Source organism: Hemicordylus capensis, chromosome 3 (genome assembly GCF_027244095.1).
Source record: "Hemicordylus capensis ecotype Gifberg chromosome 3, rHemCap1.1.pri, whole genome shotgun sequence".
NCBI classification, from domain to species: domain Eukaryota; kingdom Metazoa; phylum Chordata; class Lepidosauria; order Squamata; family Cordylidae; genus Hemicordylus; species Hemicordylus capensis.
Window position 1 is genome coordinate 50,661,972 of NC_069659.1, and position 18,500 is coordinate 50,680,471.

Below are 18,500 nucleotides of genomic sequence, written 5' to 3' on the forward strand. Positions count from 1 at the left end.
AACTTGACTGTGTATGGCACACTATTCCACCTTAGTGCACAGTTTGGGAATTATTGAATTAAATATATGTATATCTTTAATTATTCTTATTTTCTGGCATCTGCCCTGGTAAACCACTATTGTGTTTTATATTTGGAGATGGGTATTTAAATTTTTCTAATGTGCACATGTGTGCATCGGAGTTGTCATTGTTATATCCTTTCTCTTGAAGTTACATCTCTTAGGAATATGAGACAGATGCCACTTGACTCTGGCATCTGCATGTCTTATTGCTCACGAGCATGTATTTACATGGATGCGCACTAATAGTCCTTTTTGCACAATTTGAATATACCAGCTGGAGATGCCTTCTATTCATTAGGCTTGCCCAGCTATTCTAAAGCTGGCATGAGTGTTTGCTGTCAATCTATATGTTTTTACAAGGCCATTTTAAAGCTTTGGTGATTATATTTAAGCCCTTTAAATCAAGGACTTGTTGGGGGAGAAATACATGGGGACATAGTTTACTGTAGCTGTGTTAGCGGAGCCCACCCAGCTATGAGGTATACCTAGGCAGTTGCATAGGGCACCAAGCTGAGGGGGCCATCATTGTGCCCACCGTGTGGCTGCTTTCATCTCTGGCTCCACCACTGCTTCCTGCCTGCCCGCTTGATCGCCTGTCTGTAATCACCTGCCCACTCGATCACCTGTGGCTGCTGCATCGGTTGCATCGGCTGCATCCACTGTTGGCACCACCAGCCAGGCCTTTGCTAGGCCTCCAAGAGCATGGTGAGTTAAAATGACATCACCATGCACCACAACACATTATAGTCATCTGTCACAGTGATGTCATTATGTGTCAAAGCACGTCAAGTCCCGGGAAAGGCCCAGGCCAGCAGCAGCTCCGTGGGCATGGCATCCGCAAAGGTGGGCAGTCGATTGAGCGGGCAGGCAGGAGGCAGGGGCTGTGGGCAGGAGGCAGGGGCTGTGGGCAGGCAAGCAAGTGGGCATTCCACAGGGATAGGCATCTCCTTGTCTTCTGCTTTCTCAGAGGGATTGGGGGTAGGGTGGGAGCAGGGGCACATCAAAGCCAGGCTTCACCTGGGGTACCAAAAATCCTTGGGCTAGCCCTACCTATTATGTTATTTTCACCACAGTGTTCTCCCTTAAGGCACAACTCCCCCATAGCCACACTGTAGACTTTGCCCTCACAAGCTTTTTTTGCGGGGGAGAGTAGTGGGGGAATTGCCATTTAGCATTCAAATCACCAACTCCATTTGCTGATTAATTGTGTTTCTTGCCCCAACAAGCAAAACTGTTACCTTGTCATCTTTTGCAGTGTGGAAGATGATTGTATTAATGTCACTGGCACCTACTGGATGTTTGTCATGTGGTTCTGAAAAGTACAGGAGTCATGACAACTCTTAGATCTGATACATTCACAGACAGATCTTTATTGAGAAATATTAGCATTATTATTCACAGGCAAATTTTAATTGTTATTTTCTGCAATAAAGTGTCTAAAGCAGGGATGCAATGATGGGGAAAACTCCACCTGTTGAATTTCCTCCTGCTATAGTATACAGTATGTAAAGGGAGAAAAGCAGCAGCTCAAGCTGTGACTGACAGGCTCTCTCTGTGTTTCAAGGTTTAACCTCTCTCTGATTTCTAAGCAACAGACTAGTAGAAAATCAGCAAAAGCGGGAAGAAAGGATACATTTGCAAGGCTCTTGTCTAGGACATTTCTCATAAATAATGAAAATGTGTTGTGGAGTTTCTCTCTGGAGAAGAGCAACAAGATGGACCATTTATCTCACAGCATGCTTGTGGGTGGTGGTGAGGATAAACGATGAAACCTTAGTCCCATGGTTTCCAAACTCCTGGAAAAAAAGTTGACAGGAATGTCAGGGCATGAAAAGGCAAAATGACAACTTTAATTATCCCCTTTTCACCAGTCCAGAACAGAAGCCAACCACTTCTTTTCTCAATCCCATCATATCCCCCCCACCGCCATACCAAAGGTTCTTTTAAAAAAGGGACAGACTTTTATCGCTGATTATAAATATATCACTGATGGGGTCAAGGGCCCCTGCACTCCCTGCTTTTGGGAGTGGGTTGGGTAACTAATTGCCCGGGAACGCCGGCTGCAAACACAGCCGGCAAATTGTAGGAGAGTGGGAGAAGGGAATGTAAGATATTATTTAGCGTGAAATGTTCCCACAGCAGCAATGTCAATTTGCCGGTGCTATTAGCACGTGACGTAGTGTGAAAAATGCGCAGGCAACCTATTGTGCTTTTTTCTCAAGGCAAGAGTGTAACTAACATGTGTGTCCCTATCATACAGCAGGCTTTGTTTCTGTGTGTGGACTATTGCCAAGATTGGGGGGAACGAACGGGGCCCAGGGAAGATAAATTTAATCTTGTAGGAACAAATTCTTCCTTCACTTTTCAGTGGCCAGGAATATCAACCCCTTTGAGACAAGATTTTCAGTGTCCTCAGCAATACTGTTTTAATGGCTTGTAAGGTGATAAATTAAAGTGGAGTGATGACATAGATTCTACAAGTTTGATTCTGGTTATGGTGAAGTGTTCGTTTGGATACCTTGTATTTCTTGTTCTAGTTTTTATCCTACACCACTTTGAAAAGTGGTGTAGTAGTAATAGTAGTAGTTGTTGTTTTGGTGAGTAATTTTTAGGCACTCCACAAACTACTTTCAGGGGTTGGTTCAGGAATTTGGTTCCAGTACTTCCCTGGGCCATGCAATCAAGAGGAAGATGTGGTGAGAGCGCACCCTTTGTGATGTCTTTTGTGGATGTCCAACACCCTCCTGGTGCATCCTTTTATCATGTGTACAGTGGCCATTCTTTCAAATAGCCACAATACACATATATAGACCCTCACACACATAGACCATCAGCTCCTCTATGCGATAAGGAGATGTGCAAGCAGGGCGTTGGCTTGTTTGCAGAAGACATTACAATGTGTGTGCTCTTGGTGCATCCCCTTTATAACTGCATGGGTGAGGGAAGCATTATCCGAACTGGGCCTATATGAAGATAACGTCTGGTGTTCCTTATTTTTTACTCAAAGCTTCCTTTCTGTCATACATCTTAGTAGCAAGTGTTGGCATCATGTTTGTGAGGGTGCTCAGCCAAGTGCCTTTTTATGAGTTGCCTTAAAAGGGTGGGAGGCAGCTGCAGTGGTGGCTGCATTTTTTGCATTCCTATAATGCAATGTCCCCCACTCCCACCATTGTGTCACCAGATACAACAGTGAGGGCATGGCATGGCATTGCAGTAGCTAAAGGAAGGTGGTGGCTGCCAGTGCAGCTGACGAAGAACATGTTGAGCTACTGCCTCCCATTAACGTAAGCCCCTCAAGGGTTTGGAAGAGCTTTATGATGGAGCTCACCTTGGCAGCTGCTCTGGCACTGCCATCTTTATTCAGCGGAACCTAGGGATTTACACTGGGTCATTTGATGGCCCTGCACTCTTGGCAAGTGCCAGAATTGTCTGACCCCTGATGGCAGCCCTGCTTAATAGCTGATAGTTAATGTTTCCAGCAAATTCAGATTGTGTTTAGCCTCAACCAATGTTTGGTCTTTATGAACTCTAACTCCTTTAACCTGTTGTGGTAATTTAACCCAGGAGTTCACAACAGGGGTTACTAATACCCCAAGGGCTTCCAAGGGGTACTCAGAGGTGGATCTCACGATCCATGAGACCCGCTTTTCCCCAAACTGCGGGGAGAGCGGGCTCTCCCTGCAGACGATCGGGCAGGGAGCCCTGGGCAGCTAGATCGGCCACCCACACAATTGCTGGCTCTGTGATGGAACCGGCGCGGGCTGGGGAGCTCAGGGGCCGCGTGGCCCCCGGAAGCCCCAGTGTGCCCTACGCGAGCGCGCAGGGCATACTGGGGAGACCCCCAGAGCCAGGAGGCGGCTTTTCGTCTCCCCTCCAGGGATCTACTCGTGAGTAGCCACGGCTACTAACGACCAAAGAGCCCGGGTTTGCAGAGCGCTCGCTCCGCAAACCCAGGCTAAGGGCAGGGGTACTTGAGCGGGTTAACCACTCGAGAACCATCAGGCTCATAGCCGAGCCCGGTGGTTCTCACGATCGGGAAAAATCGGGCTAGGCTTTCCTAGCCCAATTTTTTCCGATCGTCAGAATAGCCCCAGAGTCTTCCTGACTCCCTATGCTGGTTTTAAAAGGTTGGGAACCCCTTACCCCAAATACTGATGCCAAATACTGAGGCTATTCACATGCACATGCAAAACTGGGCTAAGGGAGCCCAGTTTTGCACATGCATGTGAACTGCTGGAATCAGGCCGATCCTGGCAGCAATACAGCAGCAAACCTGCCTAAATACCCACCTAGTAAAACGAGGTTAAGGGAGCAAGCGCTCCCTTAACCTTGTTTTTTTGCTCATCTGGCAGCGGCAGCTGCTAGACTGTGGGGAGCCTGGGGAGGGGAGGGGGGATCTCCATGATCACGGTACTTCCAGGGGCCAGGATGACACATTCCAGCCCCTGACCCTCCCTGCCAGGGGCGTAGCTAGGGGAGAGGGGGCCCGTGTTCATCCCTCTCCCTGGCGCCCCCCCCCCCCAAGTGAGGGAGATAATGAAGAAAATGGGGAGGGGTGGAGCTCGAGGGCCCTCAGGAGCTGGGGGCCCATGTTCTTCGAACCCTTCCACTCAATTATAGCTATGCCCCTGCTCCCTGCTTCCTCAATGCTTGGGTAACTGTCTGGGTGTGTGGGGAATGCTCCCAGCAATGCTGCTGCGGTCATCTGCAGGCAAGGTAGGTTTAGCTCACCTTCCCCGCAGCCCGCTCTGGAGCCCTTCTCATGGATCGTGAGAAGAGGCTCACTGTGTAGCAAATACTGCTTGGTATACAAAGTTGTTATCATGTTGAAGTGCTTTTGTTCCCTGTTATTCATCAGGGAGGCAGCAGATTTTCCCAGCACAATTTCTGGTGGTGCAGGGGAAGCCTGGACCATTTTGAGTTGAACCCAGCCCTTCATTAGCCACTGTACTCTTTCATTTTACCTGACCTCCAAGACCAGGAGGAATTAGTCTAATAAAATACATCACTCTACCTATTGTATTAGCTTGTTTTAAGCAGATAGTGGAAACAATCCTTCAACACAAAATTGACCAAAGCTAGTTAATGCAATAGGGCAGTCATAGTTCATATCTGAACTGTTGGTGTGTCATCTGAAAACACCAGCCCCTTGACAGAAACACAACCCTGGTAGACACTTCATTTTCCAAATTAAGCTATATTCACAGAATATATAGTTCACATAATAACTGAGCATGTGGTTTGCTGTTATTTTCTTTCAGCAAAAATTGTTTCTGATGAACAGACTGCATGCGTAGAGGCCACAAAAAAGCTGTCATGGGCAAAAAGCAAAACCTTTTAATGTTATCTTGATTAGCAGAAAACCAACAGATGAAGCTTTCCAAGGCATGGAGATAAACTTTCAGACTTGCTAAAATACGGGACGCTGTACTTGTAAAGTACATACTTGGAAGTCCTGTCCTGGTGCAAATGCCGTAAGCATGATAGTAGTTGCTTCTGTGATTGGGAGGCTGGGGTGCTCCTGCCTTCTGATCACAGAGACACCCACAATTATGCTTATGGTGTTTGCCTCTTCAGACAAATGCTGTAAATGCAGAAAGTGCTGCAGAAAGTGCTGGTGTGAAGCTTCTCTGCTCATCAGTGTCACGGCAAGGCTTGCTGGCATGTTTTTGGGATGCTGTGTGCTAGTACAGCATTCCTGTCCCTTTTTGGGACTCTTTATCACTTCCAAATTGCTGCAGGGCACAAAAAATTAGTTTTTGTGAATAAACAAGATGGTAGTGAGGTTCATGAAGTCAGACTTAAACCCTTTTCACAAATGATCACACATACAGTGAATGTGTATGTGGGGATGGGACAGTGGTGCCCAACCCACACATTGCCATTCACATGGTCTTTAAACTGTATGTGCATACTAGGCCACTAAAGCCTTGAACTAAATTCATGGTAAATTTCCCTGCTGTCTGAGAAAGCTCCTGTGGTGGTGGGATGGCAGGAATTCTTTTTTAAAAAGCAACCCTGAAAATATCACAATCTGGAGGTGGTGGCTGCAGCAGAGCTGCTTACCCTCCTAGAGGCTGCTGGATTTCTTTCTCAGAATGTCATTGGCCGGAACATTCCAAAGAAGGAAATGATGGATGACAATCATCAGGAGGATGGGGAGCAATATTCCTGCACTGCTGCAATACTCCTGCACTCATGCACTGTTGCAGCTGTGAATCAAGATTTGTATACTGATTCAGAGCACAGATTGGGCACCATTAAAAGTGAGGAGAGCAAGTCTGTACCTGCTTCTCCTCTGTTCCATGCAGTTTCCTGCAGCAGCAGCAGCACATACCTCCAGCACCCCTCATGTGCCACTACCACGACCTGAGCGGTTCTGGGAGGCACACTGCCACAGTAGGAAGCTGTGTGGAGGGGCAGAGGATCAGGTACAGACCTGCTCTCCTCACTTTTAATGGTGCCTATCTGTGCTTCAAATCAGTGCACGAATCTCAATTTGTGCACATCCTTCCCTACTGTAGAGAGATGGCACTGTTTTTCAGTTGTTTTTAAAATATACTACTGTTCTGCTGCTGGAGGTAAGCCACTTCCCCAACCCTAAAATGTTTGTGGTTCCCCTCATGAAAGTGTAAATATACCCCCCCACACACACACACAAGGCACCCAAATGGCAAATTTTACTGGGGGCAGAAAAATGTGGCCCACACCATTTCCCCCCTAGTCCAAGATAAGAGAGAGGTGAGGAAGCTGGGTTGTACTTAAGGGGACAGTGCACAGTTACCGTGACTGTGAGCCCTGTAGGAGCAGCATGACAATCACACATACAGTGTAAGCACAGGTGGGAGTGGAGCAGGGTTTCAGTGGCAAACACTGGCTCTGACTTGTACACATTTACTCAGTCATCTGCATGGATGCACAAACTATATGTGTGTGTGTATTGCTGAATGTATGTATGGCTTTGTGGATCCTTCAAAAAGCAAGATTCCTAATGGCATGTGCAGAGCCTAGTATGCACATACAGTTTAAAGACCATGTGAATGGCAATGTGTGGGTTGGGCACCACTATCCCATCCCCACATACACATTCACTGTATGTGTGATCATTTGTGAAAAGGGCTTAAGTCTGACTTCATGAACCTCACTACCATCTTGTTTATTCACACAAACTAATTTCAGGGGAATGGATGAATCTCTGATTCACCCTAGAGTTACTGAAGGGACAACTAGAGGGGGACACGAATGCATTTCTTAATGTTCCCCTTTCTCCATGTCATGTAGGAGAGAGAGGCTTAAAATGCCTCCAACTTTTCTTAAACAAAACATGTTAGAGGTTTTAAGTGTATGAAATAGTAAAGCAGCATGCCTAATGGAATAATGTACTGGATCCTATCCTAGTTCATTCTTTATTTAGCAACAGGAGTAGCATTATCTGCAAATAATAATTTTCATGTTCACGTTTCTATAGAATCCAAATGCACCTGATGGCACAATGACTGCAATCCCAGGCATAATTGCTTGGAAGGAAGCCACACTGGACATAGTGGGCAGCTTCGTACATAACGGAGGCAAAAAAAGTAGGAAAAAAATGCTGAGCGCGTGCTCCGACTACTGCTGCCTCTTCTGTGTTTTCTGAAAACGACCACCCCTATTTTGGATGGGCAATGTTGGGTCCCCACTGCTGCCTGATATTCACCCTATATTCATAACCTACATTTGAAGTTGGGCTGAGAATATCATATGGGAGTTATGCAGAATGGCTTCATGCTGTGGGGTATCCAAAGAGCGAAACTGTTTCACAGCAGATTTGCAGCTGTTTAATTCGGGTGATTAGATGGGCCATTCACATAGGGTTGGTTCCTCTCCGCATTCTTTTTCCTTTGTGCTTGCTCCAAGTTTTTTCTCCAACCAATCATATCCCAGGAGGAGGCAAGAGATATCTCACTTCATTATTAATTAATAATTACAATTACAATTATTATTATTATTTATAGTTTGACGGTTGGCATTCCGCAAGATTGACTAGTCAAAAGAACAGAACACTTAACCCGAACCTGCCGAATCTGACCCAAATCTTTGCTGATTTTTAAAATGAGCTTGTCTTTGTGACTGCCTTCATCACCTCATGCCTGCCCCCCACCCCGATCATTTAAGAGGCCATGGAAATTTAAAGTAGAAATCATTGCTTTCTCTCTGTGATGAAGAAAAATGCGGCCACATGGAATCAGCTCAGACACAAAGGGCTCAGATTACATTGAACCTGTAGTCTCAATTGTTAAGTTTCCAGGCATCTTTCAACAACATCTGCATATGTTAGACTGTGAGCCCTTTGGGGACAGGGTAACCACTTTGGGAACTGTTAATGAAAAGCGGTATATAATTATTTGTCGTGTTCGTATTAATATATGTAAAGCGTGGTAAAGGGGAGTGAAAGTTCCACCCATCATTGGTGCACTCAGATGAAATGGAAGAGGCAGCAATACCAGGAGCACACACTCCCCTGGAAGTTTTTCAGACCCTGATTTTAGTTCTCATCTCCTCCTGAATGGAGGGTGTGCATTCACATATCAGCCAAATTTACCCCGAAGTCCCTGCGAGCGAACAGGGAAAACTTCACACACAAGTCGGGTTTTTCCTCATGTAGCCGGATTTATATCCAGGATTTTTAAAAACCACTTTTTGTGTCAGTTTTTTGGGGCAACTTGAAGCTCGCAGTAAAGCCTCACAGAAAACCCACATTAAAGCCTGCTGTCTGGAAAAGCCCAAGGAACCGGCGGTTTTCTCCTACTTGTTTATATCCCACTTTTCCTCCGAGGAGCCCAGAGTGGTTTTACATGGTTATGTTTATTTGCACAACAACCTTGTGAAGTAGGTTAGGCTGAGAGATATTACTGACCCTGAGTCAGCCAGTGAGTTTCATGGCTAAATGGAGATTTGAACTTGGGTCTCGCCTATTATAGTCTATTACTCTAGCCCCTACACTACACTGTCTCTCTTACTTGCTGCTATTATGTGTAAAGCTGCCCAGTGGGATTGAGTGAATTAGACTGAGCTTCACAACATGATAGTCCTCAACAAATTTTGAGTGCAATCCAGCCAAATTATTCTCTATTCAGGGAGATTTCCCAGACTTTACCAGCAGACTTTACCCTGGGTTTTCTGCAAGGCTTTACTGTGAGTTCAAAGTTGCCCCCGAAAAAACCAATGCAAAAAGTGGATTTTTTTACCCCGGATATAAATCGGACTACATTCTAATGTGCGATGAAAAGCCCGAATTGTGTGTGAAGTGCTCCCTGATAGCTCACAGCAGGGACGTAACTATAACAGGGCAAGGGGAGACAGTTGTCTGGGGGCCCAATATCTTGGGGGCCCCCCCAGAGGCAAGTCACATGACTGACTCCCCCAGCTGTGCACCCGCCTGGGCTTCCTTCAGTTGTATTCATCCTCCGAAACTGATGTGAGTGTTAAGACCTGGAGCTACCAGAACAGCATCTTTTTCTCTAGAACCATTAAATGACTTGCATTGTCCACAATTTACAAAACCTTTTTAAAAATAATTTAGGATGATGTTCTATTGTGGCACATAGGTTATATGTGGCACATATAACATATTGTGGCACATAGGTTATATATATATATATATATATATATATAAAATAAATATAAATATAAAGTTTACTATGCTTTTTGTTACCACTATTCAGCCTCATTTAAGATTTCTTTGCTTCATGAGCTGAGCATCGGGGGGGGGGCATTTTAAAATCTTGTCTCTGGGCCCACTCCAACCTTGCTACGCCCCTGGCTCACAGGGACTTCAGGGTAAATTTGGCCAATATGTGAATGCACACCTCTTTTCTGGAGGAGATGTGAACTTAAAGCTGGGTATGAAAAACTTCCTGGACAAAGAGACTCCTTTCAAAGTAGTGCTTCTCTTACAATTAGCAGAGGAAGAGAGCAGTCACTGTCCTTATTTGACCCAGCAGAGCATCTCTCCAGTTTGCTCTGCTGGTGTCTTCCATGTGTCTCTGTTTAAATTGAGAGCCCTTTGGGACAGAGAACCATCTTTTAATTTATTTTCTTTGTATTTGCTATGTAAACTACACTGAGAACTTTCTTTTTTTGAAAAGCAGTACAAAATATTTGTCGTCATAAGAATAATAATAATAACTGTGCACATGTCTTACTGCAATTCTATACACATTTACTACAGAGTAAGCTCTGTTGAAGTTAGTGAAGGCCGGATTAAGCTAGTGTGGAACCTGTAGCATATGTTATAAAGGGGCCCTTATTTTTTTAAAAATGCACATAAATATTAAAACATTATTTACTTGCATAGTAAAGTAATTCAGTTTTTTCATTTGCCATATTTTGGAGTATGGGAGACCAAGCCACAAACTCACACTTACTACAACAGTAGTGAACATATACCGTTTTTCAATCAAAATTCTCAAAGTGGTTTACACAGAAAAATAAAGAGTGGATAGATGATTCTCTGCCTCCAAAGGGCTCACACTCTAAAAAGAAAAATGTGGTAGGCACCAGCAACAGCCACTGGACAAATGCTGTGCTGGGCCTTCTCTTAAAAGGCACATTTAGCAGAAAAGGGATGTTTTATCTAACATGGACCAAATAAAAAAGGTCAAGTTTTAACTTTAATTCCCAGTTGGAAGCCGGGCATGTGGGGCCCTACATTTGCTACTATGTTAATCCGCCATAGAGTGGGACTGATTTCTAAGTAAGTATGATTGGCTCAGGCTTCCATGTCATATTTATTTCCGTAGAGGATTTAACTAATGAAGAGGAATAAGAGGAGCCAAAGGATGCTACTTGCTTTTGGGGAACCTGCTGGTGCTTTACAGATGAGTGCTTTCTGTCTGGATGCCTGTCTGCTTCTCCATGATAAACTTGTCACAAAGATGCCACAAAATGCCAGGTATCCAGGGTTCTCTCATCCTAAAAGAAGCTAAATTTCTCTGCAGTTGGGACAGTGGAAATGTATAATTCTTTATTCTTCTCAGTGATGCCATGCTATCTTTTAGGGGTGGCGGTGGTTTTTTTAAACAGGAGCTTGCTAAAAGGTAGTTCTTGAGAAATGCAGTGTTCTTCCTCTCTTCAATTCTAGGGAGCAGTGGAAAAGTCAGTATCTCAGCCTACTCTACCTTGCAGAGTTGTGGGGATAAAATGGGGCTGGAGGACTATGTACACCATCTGAACTCTTTGAAGAGTTGCTTAAAATATCATAAATCAACAGAAATTCCCCTTTTAGTTTTCTTTTTTTAAACCAGGAGCATGACTACTACCTATAACAAGGCTACACTGCCATCCGTTATATTGTCAATGGAATATCATGCTACTGGTGTTAGATGTGGGGAGTGGAATACTGAGAGCAAATGAAAAAAATCTAGGGATTTTTTGGGAAAGCTCCCCAGGGTAAAAATGCTGATGCAATACAAATGTGTACAGTTTAAAGTTGAAATTTCTAAATCTATTTAAGGGAGAGGGTCAGCCATCAGACTCCCCTAAATAAGAAAGTACCCTTTTACATGTTTGTCTTTTTACCCAAGACAAATGCACCAATTTCCACTGGCAGATGCTGGAGCCTATAGGAAAGCCAGAGAGCATGCTGTTTATGTCATACAAAAGTAAAATCGCTATAAAAAGAAAAACAGGCTTGGAGTAGGTGAATCGTAGGGAATGCTAAGCATTGAAGAACTAAGTCCTGGTATGCGACAGGCAGAGGAGGAAGAAATGGTGATGAAATAACAATGCCACCCTTAAGTTCAGTTCCATCTGATTACTTTGAATCCAGATAAATCCAAAGAAAACACTTGTTGACTGAACTGTTCTCCAAGTTCTTTCAAGCTGTTGCGTTCTTTATTTTTGGATGATGTTAAGAATTTTCCTCTCCCCCTTTTTATTACAGGAGTGAAGGGGGGGAGAAAGGGATGTGGGGGATTGGAGCGCGCGGGGTGGGGGTGGGGGAGATTGCATACTTAAAGTTGAAATAAAAAAGCTCCCTTCTATTGACTCCTGAATAGCAGAGATAAAGAGAACCACATGGGAATCATTGTTTGAAAGGAGAGCTCCAGAGCCTGGCCTCCCCTTTCCCATTATTGTGCTATTCACACACCCCTTCTCCCGCAAGTCCTTACTCTTCCTCCCCACCCTCTGGGCCCTGCCCGCCCCCCTTTTCCCTTGTAAGTCCCAGAATTCCTTTTTCCAAACTTGCACTGCCTCAGGCCCCTCAATTTAGTTTGAAACTTCCATTCAGAGTCAGTGGATTGGGTAAAATCCCTTATTCACCACCTCCTCCAATTTGCCCTCATCAGCTGAGCTTCAGTTCAGAACCCACAAAACAAGAAACACAACAAAAACCCAGCCGTATAATTGATGGATCCTGCAGAAGGACTCCCTCCCTCCCAATGGCTCCTGCTGTTGCTGCTTCTATTTCCAGTCTCTTTTCCTCCTTTCTTTATCGCCCCCCCCCCCCCCCGCCAGTTAACAAGTGTGCACTCTAAATATGGTGCCTTCTGCCTCCTATTTGCTACTCTCTTTTACATCACTGTTAAGATTTTGGTCATGAGAAGTCGTCATCCTTTTTACATCTGGATACTGTCCATGTGCCCAAGAGAAGCTCTGGTAAATGCAACATCAGGGAACCAGAGTGCTGAAGTTTTATGGTGGGCGGGAGTGGGGGGTGGAGTGGGGTGGGGAGGAGGCTTACTGAAACAACAGAGGGGATAAGGAGGGAAATACATGGGGTGGCCTAAAAGAAAAGAAAACAAGGCCAGCTTAGTTAATGGACTGCATCAACACTGCACTGAGCGCTTTGCTCTTCTCTGTGGCACTGGTGCCATACCATGCTTGAAGCTATGATGCTTCTGTGCCAAACAAAACATATCCTCCTGAGCTCCAGCCTCAACCAAATCAGGTTCTGGCCTGCTAAAATTAAATAACTGTCTGGTTTCCACTGAGTCACATGTACTGAATACACAATTACTTGATAAGACAATGCTCCTTGGCAAGCAAGTGCAAGATTTTCTTACCTAAACAGTCCTCCTAAGTGGACACACACATACACACAATCTATGTCTGTTTGTCTTTATGTTTGTGTGTATATAGTGTGTTTGTCTGTGTGTCTGTGCCAATTATATATGATAACGGAGTGTTACATAAAGACAGGGGCATAGCAAAGTTGGGTTAAACCCTGGAATAAGAATATGAGCCCCTCGGCCCCTGCCTTCTTCACTGCTGCTTCTTTGCTGCAGAAAAACCATAAGGACATAGTGAAAAACAAAACATGCTCACAGCATACCCTTTCTCTCACTCCTAGGCAAATAAGAGCACACCCTCCCCATGCACACAGACGTTCTCACACACATTGTTGTGTGTGTCTGTGCACTCCTCTGATTCAGAAACGTTTTTAAAATGTATATAGCCCCTGGTGGCGCAGTGATAAAACTGCTGCCCTGTAACCAGAAGGTTACAAGTTCAAGCCTGACCAGGGGCTTAAGGTTGACTCAGCCTTCCATCCTTCCGAGGTCGGTAAAATGAGTACCCAGAATGTTGGGGGCAATATGCTAAAATCATTGTAAACCGCTTAGAGAGCTCCGGCTATAGAGCAGTATATAAATGTAAGTGCTATTGCTAAGTGCTATATACTAAACTACAATCATCTCGTATATCCATACAAAATCAACACTAGCAGTAGCTAGTCAGTCAGATGGAGTGAGGGATGCTACCTGACACTCCTACTTCCTCCCCTCCTGGGGAGAAATCATGCTTGAAGCCAAGTCCTCCAATCAGAAACCAGCAGCATGCCAATGAGTCAGGGAGGCAGGAGGGGAGAGCAAGGAGTGAGCTGTCACCCAGATGATGCCCCCCCCGGGAGGGCCCTCCCTCGGGGGCCCAGAGACATATGTCCCCTTCCCCCCGCCGGCATATTTATTTACACACACACACACACACACACACACACACACACACACACACACGGCAAACAGAAGCAGGTAAGCTGAGAGACCCGGTAGCCCTTAAGGGCTAAACGCCTGAACAAATAAAAAGGTCTTCAGTTGTTTTTAAAAACAACTCCTTTATAACTGCACATGCACACATGCACATGCATGCACACATACACATGCGTGCACGTGCACATACACATATAGCAGAAGATTGTAAACAGTGGAGCCAAAAGGCCATGAAATACAAATGGCACATGGAGTCTTTTGAATGCAAAACTCAAATTCATGAGATAAGGAGTGACCATTCACAACAGCAATGACTTTACCACTTGCAAATCGTGGCTTTTGGGCCCACATTTCATGCATCTAATAAAGTGGGATTAGGTCCTTGGTCTTTAAGGTGCCCCAAAATACATTTTTGTTTTTGCTGTAACAGAATAACATGGGTACCTGTCACCTTTTAAGTGGAGTTTGCTGTACAAACATGACTGACAACAAGGTGGGGCGGTTGCCTGAGGCAGCGAATTTTGGGGGTGGCAGCAGAGCAGCAAGATGCCCTCCAACATTCTCCCATTTTACAAAAAGAGAAAGGGGAGGCAGGGGAGGCAAGAAGCACAGCAGTCACCTTCTTTCCCTCACTTGTGGGGTGCTACAACACCTGGGGCTTTTTAGTTTAGAAAAAGAGACGACTGCGGGGAGACATGATACAGTAGAGGTCTATAAAATCATGCATGGTGTGGAGAAAGTGGATCGAGAGACATTATTCTCCCTCTCCCATAACACCAGAACCAGGGTCATCAGGTCATCCCTTGAAATTAATTGCCACGAAATTTAGGACCAACAAATGTAGGTACTTTTTCACACAAACGCATAATCAACTTGTGGAATTCTCTGCCACAAGATCTGGTGACAGCCAACAACCTGTATGACTTTAAGAGGGGCTTGGATAACTTCATGGAGGAGAGGTCTATCATCGGCTACTAGTCGGGGGGCTACAGGCCAGCCTCAAAGGCAGGATGCCTCTGAATACCAGTTGCAGGGAAGTAACAGCAGGAGAGAGGGCATGCTCTCAACTCCTGCCTGTGGCTTCCAGCAGCATCTGCTGGTCCACTGTGCGAAACAGGATGCTGGACTAGATGGGCCTTGGGCCTGATTCAGCAGGGCTGTTCTTATGTACCTGTTTGGCTACTGTGTGAGGCAGGATGCTAGACTATTTGGCAGGGGTGTGCATAAAACCAGTTTGCCTGGTTCAGTTCGAGTCTGATCTGGACTCGAGCTGGACTGGGCATGTTCAGTTTTGTGCACCCCAGAACAATATATATATATATATATATATATATATATATATATATATATATATACACACATACATACATACACTCTGTGTGTGTGTGTGTGTGTGTGTGTGTGTGTGTGTCTCTCTCAAACTCACTGTCTTTGGGGCTGCTGCTGTGGCTGTGGGAGGGGGGCTCCAGAGGTTTCCCCTCTTCCCCCTGCTGGCCTTCTCCAGTATCATAATGGCCCATTTCGGGCAGTTTTCGGCCCATTTCCAGCCTCTGTATAGTTGTGGACATTTTGGAAGGCCCTGTGCATGTGCAATGGACACCTGACTGATTCCAGTTTGTTTGTTTTTTTAAAAAAAATTTTAAGAACCCCCAAACTGGCCAGGGGTGTTTGGTTCGATCGCAAGCCTAACTGGGACAGGTTCGGTTCGAGGCCAACTCAACGCTGAGCCCTCAAACCGGGCCTGTTCGATGTCAAGCCAGTTCAAATTCAAACTGGCTCACTTATCCCTACTGGTTAGGCCTTTGGCCTGATCCAGCAGGGCTTTTCTTATGTTTACCCTTTCTCAGACGAGGAGAAGTCTTGGATTGCCACTCTTCCCTGAGGCGTGAACAAGCAAAGGCGGTGGGGAACCAATACTGACAATTAGTATGTCTTTATCTTAACTACTGCATTACCCTGGAGCAGCCATGGGGCTGGTGTGGAATCATACAGCAGTCTGAAATGATTTTTAGAAGGCCAATAATATAGAAGACATGTCAGTGCCAAGGGCCAGCTCTGGGTTTCAGGGGAGTGCCAGCAAACTTCCCATGCCCTCCAGCCATCCCAATTTACCTGGGATTATCACAACCATCAGATGACAATCCTGGATAACTCACCTAGAAGTATGATGGATATGGGCTGCTGGGCCCGTTGTCAGCAGGGGGCCTGCTGCTGCCCCTTTTGGGGTGCACATCACCTTTCCCCTCTCTGCCACAGCAGCAGCTGGCCAGCTTCCCGCCATCTCCTCCTCCTCCCAGAAGAGGAAGTCAGTGAAGTCATTCTCTAGCTCTAGCTAGAGAATCCCCAGTACTTGTCTTCTCTTCCAGTTTCTTCCTCTGCTGGAAGAAAACGACAGGGAAGCGTGCTGCCACTGACACTGGAAGGAGGAGGAATTGGCAGTGGTGGCTGGTCAGGAAGGGCAGGAGAGGCAGTGCCTGCCCCCCAACAAACACAAACAAGCTAATAAAGGATCAGGCTTACCAGCAGCCAGGGAAAACTTCAGAGCAGGGAGCTTCTTCCAACTCTGCCCCACCTGCCTGTAATTTCTTGTTTTGGTCTTACTGGCTGGAATAGCTGCTACTCAAGCTGCTCCAGCCATTCTGATTCCTAGGGAGCTCCTCCAGGCACTGCCCCGCAGGAAGGACTAAAATAATACATTAAAAATGCACTTCCTGGTTGCTTCAGGGAGTATATTTGCAATACATTTCCCCCTTCTTTCTGGGGGCAGTGCCAGGAGTCGTCCTTTATGAATCAGATTGGCTGGAGCAGCTTGAGTAGCAGCTGTTCCATCCAGTAAGAAATTGCAGGCAGGGGAGGAGGGGTGGGAGGAAGGTCTCTGCTCTGGAGGATTCCCTGGCTGTGAGTAAGTCTAATCTTTTACTAGCTTGTTTATTTGTTTTACTAGCTTGGTGAGAGGGGGAATGCAATCCCTACTTTCTCCCTTCTGTCCCTCTTTCTGCCTTTTGCTCTTTCTTTCTGCTTTGTGCTTTCTGCCTTTCTCCCTTCTTTCCCCCCTGACTTTTTTTTTTTTTTTTTTTGCTTTCTGCCTTCTTCCTCACCCCCCCCCAAATTCTGTTTTTCACATTTGCCCCTGCTTATCTGCTTTTTATGTCTTTCTGTTTTCCTCAATGCTGGCAGGCTTGGGCTGGCATAGAGGAAAGCCGGAGCAGGGTAGACTTCTGCCTCGGTGACCAGGTTCTCCCCTGCTCCAGTGCCCACCAGCCGCTACTGGGAAGAGGGAAGAAGCAGTACCCCATATGGGGGGGAGAGGAAAGGGGAAGGGAGATGAAGCTGTGCCCCCCATGTTGCTTGGCCACACCCCCTAAACATTTACAGTCATGCCCCTATTTTTATTGGTGAAATGTTGGAGGGTATGCTACCTTCCATGGGTCCCTTCCTACTTGGGTGAGCTCCAAGAGAATTGCTCTGCCATCTTCACCACATGACTCTGGCCACAGGGGCTATTTCCAGGAACAGCAGTGGGCTCTTGGAAGCTGCCCAACAATGCTGGTCCTGGCTGGTCCTACAAATAGAACTCTGGCCAAAAGATACCACGTTTCCAGTAAAAATGTTCAGGCACGGCCAGGAGGTTTTTCACAACTGGCTTTTAGTTCGCATCTCCGGAATAGAGATGTTTGTTCACATATTGACCAAATCAACCCCAAAGTCCCTGAGAGCTGTTAGGGAGCACTTCACATACAATTTGGGTTTTTCATCATGCGTTAGTGTAGCCCAATTTATAAATGGGGTTTAAAAAATCCACTTTTTGTGTTGGTTTTTAGGGGGTAACTTTGAACTCGCAGTAAAGCCTCAGAAAACCCACAGTAAAACCAGCTGTCCGGGAAAGCTCCAGAAGAGACCTCTGCCCAGGAATCTGGAGATCCACAGTCAGAGAGGAAAAACATACTGGGCTAGATGGACCAGTGGTTGGATGAAATGTGTTCACATAAAATGGAGGGCAACCAAAATAATATCCTTTTGAACTGAGCAAGCATGTTGTCAAGCAGTGTAATCTCAATGAGACAAATATATTGCAGGTGTTCTTTTATCCAGAGATACCATATTTAAATATTAATACTTCAGTCCTATACTCACGTACCTGGGATTGATTACCTCCCATTGAGTGCATTGTTTCTGAGTCAACATGCATAGGATTGTGCTGTAAATTGCATATTTCTTTTAAGGTTACAGAGAAAGTGTTGGGGTTTGTGATTATTTAGCAAAGTCCAAGGAAACTACCACTTCAGTTACAGAGTGCAGAGTTTAGTAGTTGCACCTATTTAAGGAACACACGTGGAGATCACTGTAGAGTCTAAACTTAATTGATTTATTGGTGAAGTACATTTGAGATAGGAAAGACCTATCTTATCTATTGGCTACATAGTGAAGATATTCTCACAACCTCCCAAAAGTGGGCTAAGGGAGCCCAGC

At 45.5% G+C, this 18,500-nt stretch overlaps 2 long non-coding RNA genes across 3 annotated transcripts; one reads left to right on the top strand and one right to left on the bottom strand.

Moving 5' to 3' along the window:
- Positions 1–1,403: 1,403 nt before the first annotated feature.
- Positions 1,404–16,778, bottom strand: LOC128351578 (uncharacterized). Of its 2 annotated transcripts, none has more exons than XR_008319882.1 (3): positions 16,551–16,778; positions 16,187–16,405; positions 1,404–1,859 (listed from the first exon to the last, which is right to left on the bottom strand). It is a non-coding gene; the product is annotated as an uncharacterized LOC128351578 (long non-coding RNA). The 2 variants fall into 2 exon arrangements; XR_008319881.1 differs by having other exon boundaries at positions 16,187–16,408.
- On the top strand, positions 15,840–18,121 carry LOC128351579 (uncharacterized). The gene is made up of 2 exons (XR_008319883.1): positions 15,840–15,956; positions 17,852–18,121. It is a non-coding gene; the product is annotated as an uncharacterized LOC128351579 (long non-coding RNA).
- Positions 18,122–18,500: the final 379 nt, after the last annotated feature.